At 47.0% G+C, this 26,059-nt stretch overlaps 1 protein-coding gene across 3 annotated transcripts in view; it reads right to left on the bottom strand.

Moving 5' to 3' along the window:
* TUT7 (terminal uridylyl transferase 7) overlaps positions 1–26,059 on the bottom strand; it is a 1,540,394-nt gene that overhangs the window by 517,830 nt on the left and 996,505 nt on the right. The window lies entirely within an intron of this gene.

Raw genomic sequence — 26,059 nt, 5'->3', positions numbered from 1 at the left:
CCTTAAAGCGGGCGGCAAGGAATTCCAGAGTTTAGCTACTTTAGCCACAAAGGATCTACCACCCCAGCGCTCCTTCCTGATTCGTGGGGTGGCCAGTAGGTTCTGATTGCTGGAACGCAGTGGGCGAGATTGTTTGTAAACAGATAGTCGCTGTTTCAAATAACTGCCCATGGAACAAACGAAAGGCAAAGGTTAGGGCCTTAAATTTAATTCTATTGGCCACTCGAAGCCAATGAAGTTCTTTAATGTATGGGGAAATGTGTTTTCGCATAGGCATGCGTCTGATCAAATGCACTGCCACGTTTTGAACCAGTTGCAGTCGCTTAACCAAATAGGCTGGTAGGTCCAAATAGAGGCCATTCGCGTAATCCAACTTGGACGTCACAGTTGCAAGAACTATGGTACGCCTGCAGTTTTCTGGTAGCAGATGTAAAAAAATTCTCAAACAACTCAATTTTCAAAAATAGGTAGATGTTACTTGCTGAATTGGAGAGGAAAACGACAGGTCAGGCTCCCATTGAACTCCCAAATTTTTAACCAAGCCAGTTGGGGTGGGTGGTGTCCCCATTTCCTGCTGCCACCATAGGTCCGAGTAAGGTGGGTTGTTAGTTCCAAAGAACATCACCTCCATTTTTCAAGCATTTAATTTTAGTTTGTTATTGTTCAAACAAACAAACGTCTGAAAGACAGCTCCTAAACCTTTCAAAGGTCTCAGCTGACTGAACCTTGAAAGAGAACACCAACTGGGTGTCATCGGCATAAGAGATGGCCTTGACACTAGTTGGCAATGAGTGAAAACAGGGGGCCAAGTAGATGTTAAACAACAGTGGGCTTAATGTTGATCCTTGAGGTCACTGTCCACACAAACAAGGGGCAGTGAGTAACTTAGAGAGTCACTCTAGTACTACCGCCATATCCTAAAAATATTTTAAACGTAAAAAAAGTACCAGAAATGGAGTTGCCTGGTTCAATATTTTTTAGTTATCTATAACAAGTAAACCAGCTAGTTGTAACTGATCTTACCAGACCATGAACAAATCAGTGAAAACTTATAAAGGAAGTACAAAAGCAGCACGCATCTGGGATTGCATTTTGGGATTTTTAAAGCGCTTACTACCCCTGTGTGGAGAACTAAAGCCTTATGCACAAGGGTAGCATGCTACACCATGAGAGGTATTTTGTTGGAAGTTTGTTGTTTTTGCTTTGAGCCCATGAGGTATTTTTTCTTTCTCAACTGATTTACTCCTGTATACAGAGGTGTGATTGCTATCTCTGCTTCTCTTATGTATGTATGCATGTACAGGACAGAATTATGTGTAGCTCTGCCCCATGCCCCAAAAAGTTGTTAAAAGGGACATTATGGTCGGCTACAAAGCTCAAACTAATGAGTATAAACACCACTGAAATTCCAATGATATTCATGAACAGTTACTTATCTTTAGTACGAGTCTTTCTGATGGATTTTAAGTGACATTTGAGGACATACTATGCAGATTTAGGTTTCAAACTCGGTACAAAAATACCATCTAGGTACCCTGACAGGAAAAAAATGTTTTACAACTGCGTAGGCTCAAACCTCCGTAAGGTGGCACTGCTTGATGTCACTTGCAAACCTAAAGAGACTCAGATTGTGACGCCATAGCAGGGTATATAAGCCACTTAGGCACCAATGACATTAATTCTGAACTCATTTTAATGACTAGAACTAACTCAGGTGCAGAGGCTTAGCTTAGTCAGTGTGATTTGGGAGATGAATCATAAAAATCCCCAGCCAAAATAACAGTGCAAGGCGTGGTGGAAGGATGAGGTGACCAAGTTTTGGGCTGGATGCTTCCATGAGAAGAAACAGGGAAAGTACTGATCTGCACTAGTGAGGCCTCTGTCTAGACTGGCATAGTGGGTGAAAAATAATGGGTTGGAATGCTAACTCGAGTGACGGCCACTGGTTTGACTATTTCAAGCATTTGCTCCATCACCTTTTGGGTGTTTAATTGCCACCAGTGTGCCTGGAAACGTGACTGGGGCAGTTTTCCAAGCCTATTACTGCCAATGTTTGTGAATTCAAAAAAAGAAGCACATTTGCACTCATTCAAGCAGCACCGCTATGGATGCAGATGTACTATCTTTTTTTTAAACCAGTCACTATCTATCTACACTATCTATCTATCTATCTATCTATCTATCTATCTATCTATCTATCTATCTATCTATCTATCTACCTATATCTAAAAATAACACCCATTCAGGTATAGAGTGCTGCATAAATTATGCAAAAAAGAAGCAGAGAACTCGTGGGAGTTCCCAAATTTAGGTGGACAGCAGCTCCTGTATATAGCACCCTACAACCCCTCAAATAAATGTCTGTTTTTCTATCAAAGTTTTTAAGCACAGAATTAACACAGTGCTATCAATGCAGAGATAGAAAGGGACAAAATCTTTCGCCAATTCTACAACAAAGTCTTTAAGCATAGGATTAGCACAGTACCATCCACATAGAGCTGTAAAATGACAAAAGCCTTTTACCACTCTAGGCACAGTATTACAGCTCTAGGTAAAATACCACCCAAACCAACCTGGAATGCATAAAAGCAACCCCTGACACATGTTTAGCTATCATTATAGCTCTCCAGAGAAGATTAGCTTTGTCCAGTCATAAGGAAGCAAAAAAGAAGCAGAGAACTATGGGTAGTTCTCAAGTTTATCCTTAAGCACCACCTTCAAATTCATATAACTCATGCACCTACATACACAGACTTCCCACTTCTTTCGCCACACTACATTAATTATTACTCGCCACTGTTCCATTCACTATGTTCTGCAACATTATATCATTTTAGATGTCATAAGTGTTGGAATTAATGCAATCATTTCATATAATTCAACTTATCTAATATGCAAGGGTATAGGTAGTGCATGAAGAAGGGACGAGTAATAGTAAATGTGGTGTGGCGAGTGAGGTGAGAAGAATGTGTACAGAGATGCGCGGGTTCTAAGAATCTTAAGGTGGTGTGTATGTATAAATGTGAGTTATAAGAATATACAATACCTGCAAAATATAAGCTAATATGTAAATTTTCAGGCTGTATATGTAAATGGTGTAAGTAATGTTAAACTTATATGTTATATAAAAAGTAATTATATATTATGCTTTGGTGTACCGTGCTGAGTACACGGTATACCACGGTACATGGGGATTACAACTGGGTATGTGATTGGTTCATGGCTATGTTTACTGAAGGTAAAAATCAGCCATATAGTCTTTATCACAAATTGTTATTAGTGTGCGGTCAGTGTTTTGTGGACTTATGGCTTAAGGCGTTACATATAAGTAAGTTTATTGTTATTAACAACCTATTGCCACTTTATTTCAGTGGTAATAGGTTACCTTTTTTGTTTATAAAGGTGTAGATATTATTGACCTATGGATTTAAAAAATATTTTCTCCCTTTATAATTTTGGACCCATTTGCCAAATATCTGCGAAATTTAGCACATTTGTTCCACCAATTTCATTTATGTATTTGAAAGTTTTATAGAGCGCGAACAAGATACTTGCGGATATCAGAGCGCTTTACAATTGATGAGCAAAATTATATGGTACAAGAAAGACGGTAGAACAAATACATAACAACTTGAGCGACATAAAGCAAAGCAATAAGGTTTGAAAACATTTGAGTCCGGGGTGGAAAAAGGAAAAGTTTAGCGGGTTTAGTCAGAGGGGGGTTCCAAAGAAACAAGAATTTGCAAAGCAATAGGTCTCGCATTTGCGTGAGTTTGAGCTATTGGCATTGTAAATGAAAATGCCTTTTTATTTATGTGTTGTCATTTACAATGCCAATAGCTTAAACTCTCGCAAATGCGAGACCTATTGCATTGCAAATGCTTGTTATGCAGGCATGAAGTTTGTGGTTATACATCTTAATAAGGGTGCACTGTCCCACGTGGTCTCTTGGCACGTCAAACAAAGCTCTTACTAAAAATTATATTGGCATGTTTGTTAAGTTTAAAAAAAGAAACTAGTATTACATAATGGTCTAATGCCGTTTTCATCTCTCTGGAGGCAGACACCGGTTGACCAGCCAAATGTGACATGTGAAGCTTTTTGGCTTCGACAGGAAGACATCCAGTGCCAGTATTAACCCGTTTACCGCGGCAGCAATTCCGACGCGGTGTGGCGGCTTTGATGAGTGGCCGGGGCCGCATCGGCCAACTGACATGCGCAGAACTAGGGAGGTAGTGCACGCGACGGCCGTTGGCCGACAGAAGCACGCAATGGGTTAATGATAAACAAATTGACTAACTCAAGTGACTGACGACTGCTTCTCCGGCACTCTAAACGGATTATGAATGAAGTGTCAGTAATCCGATGAAGGCTACAGTCATGTCACAAGTACTAAAGACACGTTAAGGCTCATTGTGAAACAAAGTCCGACGTCTCTGGCTTATCCTTGGTTGCAAAATCTTGGAAAGCGTGTCAGCCATACATATATTATTAGACCTAGAGTTTAAAATCCCCGATATACTCTGGTACTGCATCACATACTTCTTAAACGGCTCCACAAGTCAAAGTGCAGCTCTAAACTAGCTCTGCAGCGCATATTAAAATGCTGCATTCTGCAAACCTAACACAATGTTTTATGAGCTAGGACTGTCTGGTAACAGTTTATCCTCCTCGTGGAGCCACATCCCCTTTGGTATTAGCACTTGAGAGGGAAGAGCAATGTAAAATCACTCTAAATGGACGTCTGCAAGCTCTCACTCTGTTTTCATGACCAGTTTGTCATAGTACGTCGTTGCTCCATGTATCCCGCGTCCCCTAGTTTATGCACTCTCTCTGGATGCCACCTCTGTGGGTAGTATCCACTGGTAGCCATGCTCTCTGTGATTCCCAGAGCTGCCATCATCCCCAGTGTTCCTTGGCAGCAGCTATTCTTGCAGCACTTTCTAGTTACCCACTGTAGCTGTTAGCCACTAACCCTGAATCCTCCCTATGGGAGGAGTATTCCCTGATCAAGCGTAGCCTGGTTTTCTATGATCTTTTCAAGGATCAACGATGCACCTACTATGAAGTACCACACCGAGCCTTCGCTCGGATTGTCAATGTATTTGTGTGTATAGTTTTTTGTAGTATGAATATGAACCATACCCTCTAGGGTACCCAGATAACAATATATAATCAGAGTATCTAACTACAGTCTTCATGGCACAAATGTGAAGTGCCTCACGGGTGCAAAGACGAGCGTTTGGTCCATTGAGTTTAGAGTCTCTGCCTCCTCCCGCTCCCAAATGCCCCCATCAGTAGTAGTAAGCGCCATATACAATTACAAACAGGTGGAATGCACCCTGCTGATCCTCTCAATACATTACAGTACAACGTAATACGGCTTCATTGGCCTGATTAGATGTACAAGTACTCGATTTGTAGTACTCCGTAGCATCCCCTCTTTTTAACGTTACTGGTTCGCCCATGTCTTCTCACCACTATTCGAGTACCACTCTTTTTGCAGTGCTCTCTGAACTCCACTTTTGGTCTAGGGCACCCTGATGGTCCATTTCTACAACCCTCCCATTACTTTTCTCAGTTTGCTTGTCTATTTCGAGATCTGTTGCTTGCTCGTTTAGACTCACCTACTGGATCAACAGGATACTCTTTTTAAGATTTCACTCGGATACCACCCCTGATTAAGCAGGGACACTTCACTTGTCTAGGGTCTCTAAGCTCTGCTGGCAGACACTGGTGTTAAGCTGATGGCTCACTGTTGCTGCTACCACTGGTACAGCTGGTGGCGTGGCAGGTCTGGGGCCTTCCTGGCAGAGGTTACTGATGCTGCAGAGACTGTACTGGGCTCATAGGGTAGCAGTTTGTCCATGGCTTAAGCAGGATGAACTCAGCTTCCTGCAAGTGTTATCTGGCCGAGTTAGCGCACAGGAAGCGCAGGCTTGGGAATCTGAGCCGCTGTCACTTCCTTGCTCCAGCGCCGACATGGAAGTACAACCATAACAACGTACAGGAAATAATGACGTCACCAAACTAACTTCTTGCTATGGGCAGCTCTAAACGTATTGGTGATATAAATCAAATCGTCTGAAACGTTACAGTAAAATACAGTTTATTATGATTTACAAAGTTGCTTAAAAACACATTTCGTCAAAATATAAAAGAAGTACAAGTGTTTGGGGGCCTGTAAAGTTAAAGTTATTTAATATCTTATACATGGTAGTGGCATTATAGTGTATATAAGCTACAGAAGTGTAGCATTACACGACAATCTACATTTTTCATTGTTTTCGAAGGGAGATATCGATCTCAAAAATGGTTGGTGGACAAACCAAAATATAGTAAGAAGCTTCTGAGTACTTGATCATTGTGTCCTTTTTCCATGCCCATGTCCCTTCTACGTTATTGGACACTAGGAGGGACAAAATTAATACAAAGTCATGTTACAGTAAGTGAAGTCTGACATGTAAAAGAAATGATTTCTGCAATAACTATCTCAATATTAATGCTAGTTAACAACTCTTCAACAGAGACTCTTTCCTCAGACCTTAAAACACTTAGAGGTGATTCCCATGCTGAAGAAGCAAGGGGATGAGCCGACAATTTTGAAAAACCACCGTCCAATTAACTTCTTCCTTTCCCAGCCAAACTGCTGGCAGCACATGTGCCTCAAGATTTAAGCAGACACATCACTTTTCTTCACCCAGTACAAGCCGGCCTTAAACCTTCTCACAGCACTGAGTCTGTGATAACACCATTATTAGACTGGGGTGACTGGTGTAAATGGGCAAAAGGGACGTTGCCCTACTGCCCTGAGGGGAGACAATAAAAGAGAATTTAAAAGTAGCTAGGCAGCTGAAAATAAATTACTATGTGTTGGCTGTGCTTTCTCTCTTTTAATGAGGCCAGCTGTGATAAACTGTAGCTGTCCTGCTGGACATGTGCCTTCCAGGTAAGGTATTTTTCAACTACAGATGTGACATCATGGCAGAGGGAGTGCCGAGTTCCTATACCATGGATAAGGTTGCTTGTCATGTACTTCACACAATAGCCCTGGGAGGAGTTCACAGAACTCAATTAATTTAAATGGCAGGGGGTGGGGCACGATGATAGGGAGAACGGGGTAATGGGTGGCAACAACTAGGCACTCATCACAAGAGGGTGCATACTGTAGGAGGGGTGCTGCTTGTTGCTCTCTTCTCGTGTTGTATGCTTTCACTTATGAAAGTGTTATACAGCTGAATATGAACCTGTGCGGGTTGCATCACAGGCCCAAAAGAATAGAGGTTGGCAAATATTTTCTCTTTAAGCTGCAATTATTATAATTTTCGTGGATTATAATTTATTTCCGTGGAGCGGAGTAGCCTTGTGATGTTCATGCAGGCAGGAGAGTTTGTTTTTTTGCAAACTCAATCCAAGGTATTTGCGTGCATTACATGAGCGCCTTGGCTACATTACACAAGGGAAGATGTTTTTAGCCACCATGAGGCAATGCGATTTGCCCAGAATCACAGGATCTACTAGAGCCGGTGCTGTGACTCGAACAGATCTTAGTGCTTTTTTCATTTTTGTCTTCTCGAACCTCTGGTTCACTTCATATCGTGTGCTACCTGTAGGAGAAGTTACTTAGCTTTCGTAATGCCTTATCTAGTAAAAACATGATCTAGCCGCAGATTCCTTACCTTTGAACTTCCAGGCGTCAGGCTGGATCTGGAGGATTTTAGACAGCAGTACCCCAGTGCGCCAGTAAATGATGTTGGCGTCATGTTTGTCATTGTTGTGGCGTCCGTGTCGTCAATGTAATTGCCACTCCGGCTTGTTGACCAGTACTTTCCACCACTTTCCACGCCAGAAGCGCAGAGCCATGAAGTGACTGACCATGGAGTCTTAAAAAGATATCTAAGGGGGGGTGTGGCATGGCAAGCCAAGATGGCGGTCGCACACTCACGAGTGTTCCGGACCCCTCTGCGATCCAATGCCATCCTAATCTTCCAGTGCCCAACAATCAGCAGGAACGCCGTGACTGCCAAGGTGCCCATGTCTGTGGCGATTCTACTCTTTAAGGGAGAAGCCCGTATTGAAGGTAAGGAGCCGCCGGAGATCACTGAAGGAGCGATGAGGCCCAGCAAAATGGCACTCAGCTAACCAGTGCCTGAGAGACTAGCCGGGGGACAACCGTGGCAATCTTTAAGCTCACACAACTGGAACGGCCTTGAAGCACAAGTTACTACTTGTGTAACAATATATCTGTAAGAGACATTAGTTAGTGATAGATTCCTTACCTTAGAATATCCCAAGGCGTCACACTGGATCCGGAAAGCTTTCGTCAGCAGTACCCCTGCGTGTCGATAGGCACCGCGCGCGTCGCTGGCGTAGCATTCGCCGAGATGACGTCACTGGAGCTACTTAGACGCGCCCACGCGTGCGGACGTCAGTTCTGTACACAACTTTCCGCAACAGGAACGCAGAGCCATGCAAGACACTGCCACTGGTGCATAGAAACCAGGGCCCGAAAGGATGACCTTAACCCTAGAAATCAGTTCACAGAACGAGGAGGATGGGTGGGGCGGTAAGGAATCTATCACTAATTAATGTCTCTTACAGATATATTGTTACACAAGTAGTAACTTGTGCATCTGAAAGAGACACTTTCATGATAGATTCCTTACCTTAGAATAGATACCCCAGCAATACCAACCCTGGTGGTGGGTCTGCAAATAAGATTACGCCTGAAAGTCACAGAGAACAGAACGGCCAAAGAAGCCGTCCCTCGGGACCGGACTGTCAAGGCAATAATGCTTTGTAAAAGTGTGCAGTGAAGCCCACGTGGCTGCCTGACAGATGCCTTGCAGGGGGACACCACGTCCCAAAGCCGTAGTGGCTGCTGTTGCCCTGGTAGAATGGGCACGCAGCCCCACCGGATGTTCCTTTTTAGCCATAGCTAACCGGCTTTGATACACAAGACGACCCAGCGGGAGATAGTCCTCTTGTGAACAGCCCGGCCTTTCTTGGCACCTACGTAGCCAACAAAGAGCTGGTCATCCACCCAGAATGCTTGTGTGCGATTCACGTAAAAGGAAAGTGCACGTTTTGGGTCCAGACGGTGGAGCCTCTCTTCCTCTCTGGAAGAAAGTGGGCAAGGTGATAGACTGCCCGATGTGGAAGGCAGTGACAACCTTTGGCAAGAAGGAAGGACGAGTGCGAAGCACAACCTTGTCCGGATGAACCGACAGAAAAGTAGGCTTACACGAAAGAACCTGAAGCTCGCTCACTCTCCTGGCAGAGGTGATAGCCACCAGGAAGGCAGTTTTCAAAGTCAGAAGACGTAAAGGACAATTGTGAAGCGGCTCAAATGGAGCGCACATGAGATAAGTCAGAATAAGATTTAAGTCCCACTCAGGCATCATGAAAGGATCAGGAAGGAACATATGCGTAATGCTTTTTAAGAATCTCTGTACAACCGGGGACTTGAAAAGAGAAGGCTGATCTGGAAGCCTCAGAAAGGCTGAAATGGCCGCAAGGTTGCCCTTGAAAGTGCCCAGAGCAGAGCCCTGCCGGGCCAGAGAACGAAGGAACAAAAGGACTTCAGAAAGAGTGACAGAAAGGGGATTCACAGCCTTGGCTGTGCACCATGCCACAAATTAGTTCCACGTGCAAGCGTATACCGATTTAGTGGAGGGATGCCTGGCTGCCAGAATGACATCACAGACTTCTGGAGGCAAGTCAAACGGAATTAACTGTCACCGTTCAATCTCCACGCATATAGATGGAGGCTGGGCAGGTTCGGGTGGAGAATCGTCCCCTGCAGCTGCGACAGAAGATCCTCCCACAGAGGCAGTCGGATCGGGGGATCAAGGCTCATACTGAGTAGCTCGGGATACCAAACTCTTAAAGCCCAGTCCAGAGCCACAAGGATGACTGGGGCCCGGGTGCGCCTGATCTTCTTCGGGCACTCTAGGCAGAAGTGGTATAGGCGGAAAGGCGAACAACAGACCGCAACTCCACTCGCGATGAAAAGCACCGCTGAGTGAGTGCGGCCTTGGAAATTCCAACACGCAGAACTGATGACTTTGCGCGTTCTCTTCGGTGGCGAATAGATCTAACTAAGGCTCTCCCCACTGTTGAAAGAGACCTTGCGCCACCGCCGAGAAAAGACGCCATTCGTGATCCATCAGACACCGGCAGGTGAGTTCATCTGCTCTGGCATTCAAAGAACCCACCAGGTGTTGAACCGTTAAGGAAATGCCGTGACGTTCCAGCCATGTCCAGAGGCGCAGAGCCTCCTGACATAGGGTCCACGACCCCACTCCGCCCTGTTTGTTGCAATACCACATGGCGGTGTCTTCAGTGCAAGAAGGATCGCCAGAATGTTGATATGTAGCCGGGACTCCGCCGGAGACCAGAGGCCTCTGATCTCCGCCTCTCCCATGTGGCCGCCCCATCCCAGGAGGGATGCATCAGTCACCACTGTGTGCTCTGGTTGGGGAAGGGAGAGGGAGCTGCCGCTGACCCAATGTTGATTCGTGAGCCACCACTGCAATTGTCGTGCAGTGCCCTCCGAGATCTGGACGTAGTCGGACAGGTTCCCCATATGCTGCGCCCCCTGGAACTTTAGGTTCCACTGCACAGCCCACATGTGCCACCTGGCATGGTTGGTTAGCAGGATGCAGGAGGCCATGAGTCCCAGCAGCCTCAAGGTCTTCTTGACTGAAACCCAAGACAAGGGCTGAAAGATCGGAATCATAGCCTGAATGTCCTGGACTCGCTGTTCGGGAAGATAAACATAAAACTGCGTAGTGTCCAGAACCGCTCAATTGAAGAGAAACTTCTAGGAGGGAATCAGGTGCGACTTCGGCACGTTGATGGAAAACCCTAGCAAATGCAGGAGGTCTGCCACAGTCTGGAGGTGGGAGACGACTGTCTGAGGCGAGCCCGCCTTGAACAACCAATCGTCAAGAAAGTGGAAGACTGAAACCTCTGATCTGCGCAGATGAGCTGCGACCACCGCCATCACTTTCGTGAACACCCGAGGGGCGCTGGTAAGGCCAAAGGGGAGCACGGTGAACTGAAAATGCTCCTGGCCTACCGGGAATCGCAGGCAACGCCGATGGGTCGGCAGGACGGGAATATGAAAATAAGCGTCCTGCAGGTCCAGTGCCACCATCCAGTCTTGTGGGTCGAGAGCAGACAAGATCTGAGCCAGAGTGAGCATTTTGAACTTCTCCACCCAGAGGAAGCGATTGACATTCCGAAGGTCTAAGATGGGATGTAGAACCTTGTCCTTCTTTGGAACCAAGAAGTAGTGGGAGTAACAACCACAACCTACTTCTGGCGGTGGAACACGCTCAATGGCCCCCTTGGCCAAGAGGGCTCTAACTTCCTGCTGGAGAAGTGACAAATGATCCTCTGACATGCGGTGAAACTGCAGTGGCATGGCTGGGGGGGTAGATTAGAAGGGGAGGGGGTAGCACCTCCAAAAAATCTCCAGAACCCACCTGTCTGATGTAATGGTGCGCCAGTGGGGAAGGTGATGATGAATCCTGCCCCCCCCCCCCCCCACAGGCGTCTGGTGGGCCTGAAACACCGGACTGGGAAGGTGTGGGGGCACTGGCAGCTGGGGTTTTTGGTGGATCGGCCTGCATGCTGGCCCTGTGACCCGCCTCTGCGGGCCCAACGACTGCGCTAGAACTGTTGCTGCACAGGCTTGTTCTGAAATGAACGTGTTTGTACGCCTCTTTTGGAGCTTCGAAAGGAACAAAAGTTAGAAGCAGAATGAGTACGTGCGGCCGAAAGGCCTAAGAACTAGGCCCGAGAGTCCTTGAAACGCTCCAACGTGGAATCCGCCTTATCATCAAAGAGGCGGGTGCCATCGAAGGGCATGCTAATCAAAGTATTCTGGACATCTGCAGAAAAGCCAGTCGTCCTCAACCAGGCATGATGACGTAGCACCACCATTGTGGAAATCTCCCTACCCAGCGAATCAGCGGTATCAACACCACAACGTATAGTGAACTTGGCCGAATCTCTCCCCTCCATAAGAGCTCAGGAGAGAACTGTCCGGGCCACCTCCGGACACTGAGGTAGCACCTGCTCAACAGCATCCCATACAGAAAGGGAATAGCAACAGTAGTCCAGAACTTGCTGAAGAATAAATCTTCTTGCCAAACTGCTCCAATTTCTTGGATTCCTTGTGAGGTAGAACAGAAGGAAAAGCACTCAGGATGTTGAGACCTGAACCACCAAACTCTCAGGTTTAGGTGCTGGGTGAGGGAGGCAGGGTCGCCCGGTGCCAGGCGATGGCGTCGGCCCACACCCTTTTCCACAGGGGCCCCTGTTTTGGGCCCGGACCAAGTGCCCAGAAGCACACCAGTAAGTGCATCATTAAACGGCAACAACGGTTCTGTAGAAGAAGAAGCTGGCCGAAGCACTTCAGTTAGTAGGTTGGTCCTGACAGCCACTGTAGGGAGCTCGAGGCCAAGAGCCTTGGCCACTCTACGTAGCACCGTGGAAAAGGAACCACTCTCCTCCATAGTAGCTGAAGGGGATGGTGAACCAGGCGCCGTAGTGTAATCCGGGCCACTGGCCTCCGCCTCCTCATCCCAGTCAGGGACAGACTCACACTGTACAGCGAGAGGGTCTTCAAACCCATCCCAGTCCTCACCTTCCTCCACAAGTGGACGAGGACGTGGGAAAAGAAAAGGGTAAGAATCCCCCATTAGCGTCGGGAGACATCCCTCCGGCACCGCGTCAGTGTCGGAAAAGAAGTCGGCGCCGGCGCTGTCGATGTCGGTGGGGGCGGTACGGGGTCCACTGGCAAGAACTGGGAGCCTCGGCCAGAGCCATGGAGGCCTCTGGGCGTCGACGACACCGGAGCCGGCAACGATAGGAACGCGGAACAGTGGGGCCCGCGGGGCCCGAAGGCAATCCGACGGGGTCGCACGGGCCGAAGATATGTGCCGTCGCAGACACAAACTCTTGCAATTCGGCCGGAGTCGCCGACGGACCCGGGAAAGGTGGGTAAGCCAACAGTAACTGCTCAGGCTCCCTTGGAGCCGCAGGGGTGGTGCCACCTGCCCCCCTCAGCCACGTCCCGCGATCGGCGAGGGGAGGACGAAGTCTCGCAACGCTTCTTCGACTTTTTGTGCTTCGCCTTACTGAGTGCGAAGACTTCGAATGATGGTGCTTGCTCTGTGACCGGGCCCTCGACCTCGCACGGGACCGGGGCCTGGAACGACGTGGGGCCGACTCCAGGGCCTCCAGCCACTTTCGGTACCGCTCCCACAAAGTTTTCAGGCCATGGCCCGTCAGTGGGAGCACGCCTCTGTGTCATGGTCACACCCCAGGCAGAAGAAACACTCACGGTGCGGGTCCGTCAGCGACATTGTGCGCGGACAGGCATCGCAAAGCTTGAAACCGGGCATCCCTATGCACCAGGAGTAAGTTTACTTACAATTCATATCAAACAAAAACTTTAGTCAACAAGTGACGGGGTACCGCTCTCTCCGGATCCGTGCTTGCTGGCGCGGAAAAAGAAAGAACTGACATCAGCGCTCGTGGTCGCGTCTAAGTAGCTCCAGTGACGTAATCTCTGCAAACACGACACATATCGACGCGCAGGTGTACTGCTGACGAAAGCTTTCCGGATACAGTCTGATGCCTGGGGATATGCTAAGGTAAGGAATCTATCACTAACATGTCTCTTTCAGATAGACTGGAGCCCGGTGAGGGCAGCTGTTACTCAGGGGACGTTGCGACACACTAGGCTCTGGCGGCATCCCGCCGGCCCAGAGTGAGCAGGATGCCCACCGCAGCAATACAAGGTGAGCGGGCTTAATTACTGTGGCAGTGGGAACGCCACGCAGCTCCCCATGGGAACTGGTGAGGTGATCCCCGGGACGTCCTGTGGGGGTCTGGCGGCGGCAGTGAGCCGGCGGAGGAATCCTGGGTCTGCTGCTTATGGTTCCCTCCGGGGTGGCCTGCTGCCGTGGGGCCCCGGGAGGGAGTTGCGGAGCCATCCGGAGTGGGCGCGACCCCTGCCACGAATACTGAGAGGGCCGGTGGGGGCCTTGCGGTGGGAGCGGGACTGATGCGCTGCACCCTGGGACGGCCCAAATCCAAGGGTGTGCTGCACCTACTGACTGTCAGCTGGTAGACCAATTGGCCCGTGACCGGGGGGACTCCTCATAGGCCTTGGGGGTGTGAGAGCTCGGGCCTGGGACGCCCCCCCCGAACGGTCGGTGGTGCCCTGCTGACATCAGAGGCTTAACCCTCAGAACCGGCCCCCAGGGTTCTGTTGCTACTCCGCCCCGGCCCGGCATGGCCCTCACCTACCTGCCTGTTGGAGGCAACTGCAGTTGCAGAGGCTGTATAACACGCAAGGCCCTCCCCAATGACTGCGGCATAACGGTGGGCTGCTGGGCAGCGTGGAGAGACTCCCGCAGAACATCAGAGCAGCTGCCTCATTCCTCTGGGCTCCACATCAATGAAAGCCCGGGGCCAGCAGTCCACAAAGTAAATCAAATGGCCTGCCACTCCACTGAACCCAAGTTGTCCGTACTACAATACAGAGCGAAGATAGACTGCTACTCCATTGACAAACCTTTCCACTTGCCTGATTGGAGGGTTTGCCCCCTCCTTTGAACCCGTTCAACCAGGTGGACCCATTGTGAATGAATGAATGAATATTGGTCTTGTACAGCGCGAAACTTAGCCCAAGGGTGTCAAGGCACTATAAGCGGAGCATAAGGGTGCAGATAAGGAGAACATGCTCATACCGTGAAAAGAGCCAGGTCTTTAAGGCTTTACGGAAGAGAGAATGAGACGCCTGACTCGAAAGCTCTTCCGGGAGGCCACAGTTTAGCAGCAGAAGAGGAAAAAGCTCCCCATTTAGCCTTCTTAAATCTCGGAACTAGAAGCAGGTTTTTATCTGCGGACCGAAGCGGCCTGCTAGGAACATAGCGATGTACAATAGCCTATATCGTCCCAGGACTTGAACCGTGATAGGCATCGTGGGTCAAGCACAGAGTCTTAAATATGATCCTACGGTCCATGGGCAACCAGTGCAACAACTTAATGGAAGCTGAGACTGAATGATATTTTGGTAAATTCATCACCAGCCTGGCTGCAGCGTTCTGCACCATCTACAGACGTCGCACTAGGCACTTGTTAATGCCCAAATATAGGCATTACAATAGTCCAATCTGGACGTTACCAGGGCAATAACAGCCTGCTTACGTGCCTCAAAAGAGAGAAAATGGGAGATTTTTCTCATGATCCTAATTAGCCCGAAACAGGTAGAGACTGTCCTACCAACCTGCAAACTTAACGACAGTGAGTTGTCCACAATGACCCCAAGGGAAATTGGTTGGGGACAGACGCCAAGCGCGTCTGGCCACCAGTCACTGGACCAAATCTCCCGTTTTCTCCCAAAAATCAGGACCTCCATCTTTTCTCTATTTAATTTCAGTAAAATTTTCACCATCCAGGAGGAGACTGCCTGCATACAGTTCCTAAAGTTAAGGGCCGTATCCTTCACACTATGTGAAATAGACACCATTATTTGGGTGTCGTCCACATAGGACAGCACCTCTAGCCCATAAGATCTCTCCACCTTTGCAAGAGGGGCGACATAGACATTAAAAAGGGTTGGGCTCAGAGAGGAGCCACCGATACCTATCTCAGGGAAGCGTAATGGAGCAGGTGGTCTAGGCCTAGATGTCGGTAATTTTATTTTACCACTTCTTAAATACCGAATTTTACCGATTCGGTATTTAATAAGTGGTAAAATAGAGGGGGGGGATGTAGGTATTACAGATTCGGTACATACCGAATCGTTAAGATTCGGTATTTACCGATTCTGTAAATACCGATTCGGTAATGCCCATTGATTCCTATGGGCATTGAAGCCCATAGGAATCAATGGGCATTACCGAATCGGTATTTACAGATTCGGTAAATACCGATTCCAGCAAGGGTGCAGGGGGTGTCATTTTGACACCCTCTAGCACCCCAAATACAGGCATGTGTGCCATGTGGCAGACAGACATGCCCTACGGGCATGTCTGTCTGTCACATGGCGTAGGTGTGCATGCACACATGTGCAAGCACACCTGGATTCGGTATTTTACCACCCAATTGGATTGGGTGGTAAAATACCGAATCTGAAAGGCCTTTGGGACTCAGAAGAGTCCCACCTACATCAGAAGTTACCGAATCTGTAAATTTACCGAATCGGTAAAATTGGCCCCCTACGTCCCAAAAACCCATTTACCGGTCGGTAACGGCCGAAATCGGCCGTTACCGGCCGGTAAATGGCCACCTACATCTGGCCCCTAATGTTCAGAGAGGAGAGAGTGCGCAGGACCAGCAGTATGGGTCTGGGCTTCTAGTGGATAGTAAGTGGAACTATGCAGCCGCATATATGTAAGTTGCAATATTCCACTAGTCTCTTCCACGGGGCATGGATCGGGCCACGGTCTCTCACTTTCATCAAGCCTTCTATTGCGTTCAGGCCTTCTTCTGGCTGAATTCTGGCGTCCCTTCTCCCACCACTGTCGCACCTCAGAGGGCAAGTATATTACTGTGCCCTAAAGACAACTATATATTCATCTCTGAGAGTCCACAAGGGAATTCCACAGGGAATTTAGCGCTCTAGTCATTCTAGACTATTTAAGCAGCATGGCCGGCTAATCGCGCAGCGGACACGCGCAGCAGGCATGCCGATGGCGCGCCAAAGGCAAGCCCGTCTGCGCCCATCCGCGCTAAGCCCGCGCTTCGCGCAGGAGATGCTGCCCTGTTTACTTCTGACCAGCTGAAACGGATTCATTACTCTAGAAAGATATTGGTAGATCTTCGGCCAGACCATGTGTTGTAAAGGAAGATCGCCTCACGCATAAACTTGTATATAAATAAATATAACTTTTATTGAGAACACTAGAGATAAGCTGGTTGTCCCTTCACAGCTGACAAACGACTACCCACGAATCATCTACAATAGAACTGATTTCATCTAAAGCTCCAAACAGAATGTTACACTTAAAGTAATACACACAAATAAAATACATATCAGAATACAACATATCCTCTTCTCTTCACATCTTAATTAATACAAATAAACAAAAAAAACATACATTAACACACTAAATGTAAATAAACTACAACAGAAGGATAAAAGAAACAATTTATCTATTCTAATCCTGTAAGTATAATGGAGGACACCTCTGTCTTTGCGGTCTATGCAATGACACTTTAATTTCCTTATTTTCCTTCTTATCACTACAAGATATCATGTCCCCCACTTTGCCACCTTTGTTCACATATGACCCAACATTTTTATTACCTTCCAAACTAAAATGTCCACTACCTTTCTTGCACAACGCTACCCTTCTCAAATTCCATTTCTCTCCATTATACAAAGACACAAACCTATCCTGTACAGATTTGACCTTAAATGGACCTCTAAACTTGGTAAACCCCCCTTCAATTCTGCCTGACTTTACTTTTACTAAATCATTTCTCTTAATATTGCCACATATCAGCTTGTCACTAGAATCAATATCCTTTTTCCCTGCAATATCCGCCAAACCAATACATTCTTTCATCCATGCAGGAATAAGTTTTGTTCCCGCCGGACGTCCTCATCACATTAAATGGCACTTTTCCTGTAACAGTATTCTGTGTTGTGCGATACGCCCACACTAAATCATCAACCATGTCTTTCACATTACCACCAGTAGCCACTGCCATTTGTATCGCACCCTTTATCATTCTATTAGCCCTCTCCACAACACCATTTCCCTGAGGGTTATATAATGATGTTCTACCATGAATAATCCCACAAGACTTCAAAAACCTTACCATATCTTCTGAAGTTAACTGTGTTCCATTATCAGTTATTATTTTGACAGGAAATCCCTCTTCTCTAAAAATCTCACTCAAGAGTCTAATAGTACTTCTAGTTGTTACTTCTCTAGTGAATTTCACTACCAGCCACTTAGACGTTACATCAACCAATACCAAACCAAATTTCAACTCTGATCCCAAATCATTAAGAGGTCCAATAAAGTCCACACACACTGTATGCCATGGTACTTCCGGATCAACAATTCTCCCAAAATCCATTTGCTTCCCAACCTTCAATCTTTTCTCACTCTCATAACACTCAGCACATCTCTGAACCCATTCCGAAATATCTTGGTCCATATTCGGCCACCAAAAACATTCTCTCAGCCTCTTTTTCGTCATCGTCTGTCCCAAATGGCCCTCATGCGCCAATTTGAATAGCTTTAACCGAACCCCTTGAGGTGGGACAAATTTATCTTCCTTCATTAAAATATTCCCTTCTTTATCATAAATTGACAAATCTTCCAAAATTTTCACATACGGTCTAACAGCAACCGGAAGAGTACTCTCCCGCCTTGACCCCTTAACCACCAAATCTTTTACCATGGCCAAAGCTTCATCATCAGCCATAGTTTCATTCCACTGTGATCTATTTATTGCACCAGAGCACAAATCAACCAAGTCTTCTATTGCCGCTACCGAACCTTCAAAACCAAATGACTCCACCCCCAATCTATCAACCTCCTGCCAAGGTAATGGAAGTCTTGACAAACCATCAACCTGTCTATTTCTCCACCCTGGAATGTACTCAATTCTATACAAAATTACTGCAACCTAGCAGCCAAACGAGCCAACCTTGCTGACCCCTTACCTGCTCCACCGGGTAACAATATTCTGATAAGTGGTTTATCGTCAGTTTGTAAATCAAATCTGAAACCCCATAAATACATCCTGAAATACTCACATCCCCATGCAGCAGCCAACACCTCCCTCTCAATTATAGAATAATTCCTTTCAGCAGTAGTCAATGTTCGCGATGCAAATGCCATCGTTTTCACACCCTTAACATGTACCTTTGCTAGCACCGCACCTATCCCCACAGCACTTGCATCCACGGTTACAATTGACTTCAATTTTATATCAAAAGGTGTCAAAATCTTCGCTTCACATATTTCACTCTTAATATTTTCAAAAGTCTCATCTTGTTCCTTTTCCCATACAAACTTACACCCCTTCCTCAAGAGTTTTCTGATTTTCTCTGTTTTCTCTGCAAAATTTGGAACAAACTTTGCATAGTACTCTATGAGACCCAGGAAGGATCTCAACTGGTCTTTGTCTACTGGAACTGGAGCCTTTTTTATGGACACTAACAAATCTCTTTTTGGTCTTACACCCTCTGCTGAAAGTGTATATCCCAGGTACTACACACTTCCTCTACTCCAAACTTACACTTCTCTTTTTTTAGCGTTAACCCTGCTTCTTCCATTTTGTTCAAAACCTCCTCCAAAATAATATTGTGTTTTTCTTTGGTATCGCCAAATAACAAAACATCATCTTGGAAGTAGACAACATTTTCTATCCCCTTCAAAACTGAACCCATCATTCTCTGAAACATGCCAGCGGCCGAAGCCAATCCAAAAGGCATCCTTTTGAATTGGAAAACACCTTCAGTGGTGATAAATGCTGTTAATTCCTTTGATTCCTCATGTAATTTAATCTGGTTGTACGCGCTACGTAGATCTAGCTTCGAAAAATATCTGCCACCTTTAAGTTTTTGTACCAACTTTTATTTACTTGAATGCACTAGATACTGCTACCGGGTTTGACTTATTAATGATTTTAATTATATGAACTTTGTGACATGTCAAATTTTTAAATATGTATTGTCTTGTTGCTTTTATGATTTTAAGTAATCGAATAAAGCTTGCTTTTGACTTTGACTTTGAAGTGATAAAATCAACTCAATGTTAGGCAACGGATAGTTATTCACTATTATATTCTGATTCAAGTTGCGTAAATCCACACAGAACCTACATTTTCCATCAGGTTTAACCGTGATCACCACTGGCGAAACCCACCTTGAAGTTTCAATCTGTTCTATTATATCCTGTTCAATCATTTCACATAACATCAGAATACAACACCATGCTCCCTGCTTTCACTCATTTGACCCGAAGATCCTAGCCAATAAGCGGCACTTAGCATGCATAGGATGTAACATTCTTTTATGCTGACTCCTAATATCTCCGTGGACAAAAATACCACCAGGCCCCTTCCCATAGGACAGATTGCGCAGATCGCGGTTTAAAAATAAGTTTGCTTTCAGGGACTTTGTCTCTGCAAGAAAGCCAACCTGGGTTTTTATAACTGAAACTTGGGCCTCGGACGCCTCTGGCCCTGACCTACTAGATGCTATCCCCACTGGGTACACCCTTGCTAGAATGGACAGGGCAGGTAGGCGGGGAGGGGGTGTGGGCACTCTTTATAGAGAAACGTTGATTTGCAGTACTCAGGCTTTGTCCGCTCCTCCTGATCTCTATCAGGCCTTTTATTTTTCTATTAACCTACACCCTACAGAAAGCTTCTCTGGCATCTTATGTTATAGGCAACCGGGCTCTAGGGCTTCCTTTGGGCAGGATGTTAGTAGACTTTTAGAACCCTACTGTGAAAGATCCAATTTTACCCTATTGGGGGATTTTAATTTCCACTAAGAAAATATCTTTATACCCAAAGCCTTGTAGAAACCCTGGGCTGCTGTGGCTTCTCACAGCTGGTCAGAAAACCCACCCATAGAGCGGGACACTTACTTGACGGTGTCTTCTCTAATGATCCTCGTTTAAGGGTGGGGGAACCCATCCCCTTAGTTTGGGTCTGACCACTTTGCTATTCCTTTTGATCTACACTTCACTGCATCAGTGGCGGCTCTTTCAGGTAATAGGCCATCGGAAGAAAGGCGGAATATCAGCCTCATAACCAAGGAGTCGCCTTCCACTCTCCTCATTAATCTAGAGCTTACTAAGCTTCATGATGTTAATTCAGCAGCGGCGGAGCTTTCACAACAACTGTCTGCTGCAATGGACACACTGGCTCCCCTTAGCAAGCACTACTCAGCAAGTAAAAAACTCTCTGCCCCCTGGTATACGGATAGACTTAGAAAGTTGAGACAGAGTAGTCGCAAACAGGAGAGGCTGTGGCGTGTTGATCTTGATCCGCTGGGTAGGAAATTGCATAAACAGGGTCTAAAGGAATACAAATCAGCCGCTATGGAGGAAAAGAGACTATACTTTTCTAAGACTACTGAATCAATGAAATCCTCTAGGGATCTCTTTAAGGCAGAGGTCTTCAAACTTTTGGATGCCGAGACCCCCCCTGTCAACATTTTCAAGCGTAAGGACCCCCTCCTGACAAAAATGTTTAAACCTCTAGGTTGTGAGGACGGTGAGGACCAAATTATGCGACAGGCTTGACTAAATTGTGTGAGTAGAAAATGTAAATAATGTTCTGTGATGCTGCGTAATTTGGGGTAGTATTATTTAGAATTTTTTTAAACACAGTAATACTGAGGAAAGATTTCACCCCATCAGTACCAGTTTATAACCAAAATACAGCAATTAACATCAGAAAGATGTCTAGTCAACGTCTGTGAAGGGCCTCCCAATCCGCAGGAATACACGCTGCCACATTAGAAGCTCACCTGGCCATGGCCGGGAGCAGCAAGGGTGCATTCAAACCGTGGTGGTCTTGTACAGAGTTAAGCAGTTTACCCATGCCCCTTTCCTCTTACCCCCTTCCTTCCATCCCTCTCTTCTCTCCTCTCCCAACCCCTGATCCCTCTCTCACACCTTGTAGGCAGATGGTTATTAGCCCCAGGACACCTTTTGGTAACAGTAGCGCACTACAAATGTAAATAATAGGCAGAAGCAGGGGATCCACTGGACTTCGGGGGGGGGGGGGTTAACACTCCCAGCCAGGGCTTGTCCAAGCACTGGTCGCACACGGTGCAACAGTCTTTCCACCTTCTCCATGAATTCCCTCAGTACCACTCACCAACAATACACCTCATCTCTCTATAGCACCTGTCTGACAAACATTTCATTTTTTTATAGCGCTACTCATAGTTTACTCACACTCAGTTCTGTGATGTGCATGGTACATCTTCTTTGTACCAGGCACATTAACGTTCTGCACTGTGTGGGTGACAAGAGTGCCCATGTGACTGCACGGTGAGCAATGCAACAGTGTGAGAGTAGGGTAAAAGGAGTGACTGCAGGGTGAGTGAGGTGACCATATGAATTTGGGTTCGGCTGTAAGTGCAGAGTGGGACGAATTAGTGCATGGTTAGTGATGGCCTTGTTTGAGTGAGCTACAGATTGAGCAGTAAGGGGGGGGACAGGTGAGTGAAGTGTCACATGAGTGCAGGGTGAGAAGTGTGCTCGTGTGACTGCAGGGTGAGGTACAGAGTGAACAATGCAAGCGAATTTTTAGTGCAGAGTGATCACTGTGAGAGCAGGGTGAGCGGGTGAATGTTGTGAGTGCATGGTGATCAGTGTGAGTGCATTGTGGTCACTGTGAGTACATTATGATCACTGTGAGTGCAGGGTGAGCCGGTGAATGTTGTGAGTGCATGGTGATCAGTGTGAGTGCATCGTGATCAGTGTGAGTGCATTGTGATCAGTGTGAGTGCATTGTGATCAGTGTGAGTGCATTGTGATCAGTGTGAGTGCATTATGATCACTGTGAGTGCAGGGTGAGCGGGTGAATGGTGTGAGTGCATGGTGATTGGTGTGAGTGCAGGGTGAGCGGGTGAATGATGTGAGTGCATTGTGATCAGTGTGAGTGCATTGTGATCACTGTGAGTGCAGGGTGAGTGGGTGAATGTTGTGAGTGCATGGAGATCAGTGTGAGTGCATTGTGATCACTGAGTGCAGGGTGAGCGGGTGAATGGTGTGAGTGCATGGTGAATGGTGTGAGTGCATGGTGATTGCTGTGAGTGCATGGTAATTGCTGTGAGTGCATGGTAATTGCTGTGAGTGCATGGTAATTGCTGTGAGTGCATGGTAATTGCTGTGAGTGCATGGTGATCAGTGTGAGTGCATGGTGATCAGTGTGAGTGCATGGTGATCAGTGTGAGTGCATGGTGATCAGTGTGAGTGCATGATGATCAGTGTGAGTGCATGGTGATCAGTGTGAGTGCATGGTGATCGCTATCAGTGTGAGTGCATTGTGATCACTGAGTGCAGGGTGAGCGGGTGAATGGTGTGAGTGCATGGTGATTGCTGTGAGTGCATGGTAATTGCTGTGAGTGCATGGTAATTGCTGTGAGTGCATGGTGATCAGTGTGAGTGCATGGTGATCAGTGTGAGTGCATGGTGATCAGTGTGAGTGCATGGTGATCAGTGTGAGTGCATGGTGATCAGTGTGAGTGCATGGTGATCAGTGTGAGTGCATGGTGATCGCTATGAGTGCATTGTGATCGCTATGAGTGCATGGTGATCGCTATGCGTGCATGGTGATCAGTGTGAGTGCATTGTGATCGCTGGGAGTGCAGGGTGAACATGAAAGTGAAGGCGAGAATGAGAAGTGAGTAGTCTGAAAGCAGGGTGCATTCCCAGAAACTTGAAGCGTAGGGTTTCAGATATAAGTTAAACTATTGCTATAATGGCATTAATCAGGGTTCGAGGGTGGAGGAAATAAATAATGTGCTGATCCTGCAACAAACTTCCAGTCTAATGATTAGGGTTACCAGCTCATTATTTTGATGGCCCAGAAATAAGCAGTCACCTACAGCTGTATTTTTTGCACTTATCTATGAATACTTAGAACAGCACATATGAATAGAAAGCACTTTAATTGTGTTCTAAGGATGCCTCAATGATCCATGGCTAATAATTAAAGAGAATAAAGACAGAAAAGTCACATAACTAATTAATACATACTTTTTTATTTATAACTCGATTTAGTGTCAAGAGCAGGTCTCTGCAGGATCTTAAACAACACATACCAGGCATGTTTCTTTTGGCAACCCAACTTTATATTTCTTTTCATTAAATGCATTGTCACACTACAGGAGTAAGTGTAAAAATACAAATGTAAGGAATAGGCAGAGTGGGGGCCCAGGGGGTACTGGAACCATAAAAAAACTAAGCTTTGGTAATCAGTTAACAAAGGCATATAAATATGCTAATGGTCTTTAAAGACCTGTGAAAAACTCGGGCCGGAGCTAAGACTCCAGACACTGCCCAGCCGAGGCGCCAGGAGCGCGAGCTGCACTGCAGCAGACCGGGCTGAGACACAGGCTGGGGGAGGAGGGGGGCTAAAGCCATGGAGGCCAGGGCAGAAGTGACACTGTGAAGGCGCGACCCCCTTTGCATTGCTCCACGGCCCTCCTGGGGGTCGCGCCCCACAGTTTGAAGACCCCTGCTTTAAGGTAATAAACTCTCTTACCTCTCCTGAGGTCATTGACCCCTCAGAATTTTCCCAGGAGCTGTGTGATTAAATATCTGATTTTTTCTTTACTAAGATTTCAGACATCTACTCCTCGCTTGTAGCCACCAACGCCATCGTGGGGGTGTCTTATCAACATGCTTTCCTCCCCAACGAGGCCTCATCCGTGGAGGGATCTCCCAGTCTTCTCACTTTTCCCCGTATGTCCGCTGTGGAGACTGACCGGTTGTTAGAACGGGTGAAATCAGGTTCCCCTTTGGATCCATGTCCTCTCAAAGTGTTACAAACTGGCCGTGACATCATCATTCCCATCTGACTGATGTTCTTAATCTTGCTATCTCAGAGGGGCAATACCCTACCCTGTGGAAAACGGCCACAGTGAAGCTGTTTTAGAAGAAGCCCTCTCTGGATCCGGGTGAACTGAAGAACTACCGACCGATCTCCTTACTACCAGTTCCAGCTAAGATTCTGGAATCCTACCCAAACTCTCATCTTAGCACCTATCTTAAAGATCACCATCTTCTCGAAGGCTCCCAACATGGGTTCAGAAGCCACCATAGTACAGAAACAGCATTGACGGCTGTTTTCGATAACATCGGGACTCCAGTGGACTCAGGGCACACTACCCTGCTTGTTCTACTTGGGCACGGAGCACACTCAAGTCAACAAATTCATTGAAGAATGGATTAGATCCTGGATGCCTGCGGACGCCCTTGTCCCCCTGGGTTTTTTGTGGAACAAGCCCACCGCGCTCTTGCCCCGAGACAACCGCCGGGAGCCCCACATCGTCCAATCAGAATGAGAATCCTAAACTTCAGAGATTGGGACGTCATCCTGCAAGAAGCCTGCTCACTACTGGAGCTACTCCACAAAGGGGTCAAGATCATGATTTTTCCTGACTACACCAGGAACATGCGGGCCCACAGGCGATCCTACAATCATGTGAAGCAGAAGCTGCGGGCCCTCAATCTGCCTTACATATGCCTCTTTCCAGCTCGCCTCAAAGTGATGCTCCAGGGCAAATCGTACTTCTTTGATATACCGGCGGCAGCATGGACCTTAGCAACTGAAGTATACCCGATCCGCCCAACGAAGATTACCAACATGACAGACTCTCAGAAGGAGCCATGCGGAGGCGCACCTGCAACCTCTCGAGGGCGGCGAGCTGGGTCCGGAAGAAGGCGCAATGCCCACGGAGCGACGTCCGCCTCTCTGGCTGAATCTCCCCTGGGGAGGGGTGGAACACCTAGACTCAGAAACTGATCCAGCAGCCTAGACGTGGTGACTGCGGTGGGCTCCAATAACTCCCTGGGACCCAGTTCTGAGGACACAGATTTATCACCTAGCCCCCGAATCTGAACACAAACATTGCCACTATGAGAAACTCATCCTGAGGAACGAGAATCCTTGAACATTGAGTGATACAACACGTAGCTCTACACTACGCCCCACAACTAACTAACTGCCTAGCTGTTTTTCAACCTTGTTCATTGGACGACAGATGCTTCATTTGGGTAAGTATGGGGTGGGGGTTGGTTGGGGTTTTTGACTGGGACCATTCTCTCAGCCTTCAGTTGTATTACTTTATGTTATGACGGACGAGTTACTTACCTTCAGTAATGATGTATCAGGTAGAAACACAGTCTAGCCGCAGATTCCTTAACTTAGAATATCCCCAGGCGTCCGACTGGATCCAGAAAACCTTCCGCAGCAGCACTTCTGCACGCTAGGGGTTGCGCCGCACGGCTCTGCCGTCAGTTTTCGTTGGAAAAACTTT

This window comes from Lissotriton helveticus, chromosome 2_1 (genome assembly GCF_964261635.1).
Source record: "Lissotriton helveticus chromosome 2_1, aLisHel1.1, whole genome shotgun sequence".
In the NCBI taxonomy this organism is placed as follows: domain Eukaryota; kingdom Metazoa; phylum Chordata; class Amphibia; order Caudata; family Salamandridae; genus Lissotriton; species Lissotriton helveticus.
This window is presented reverse-complemented; position numbering and strand designations above follow the sequence as displayed.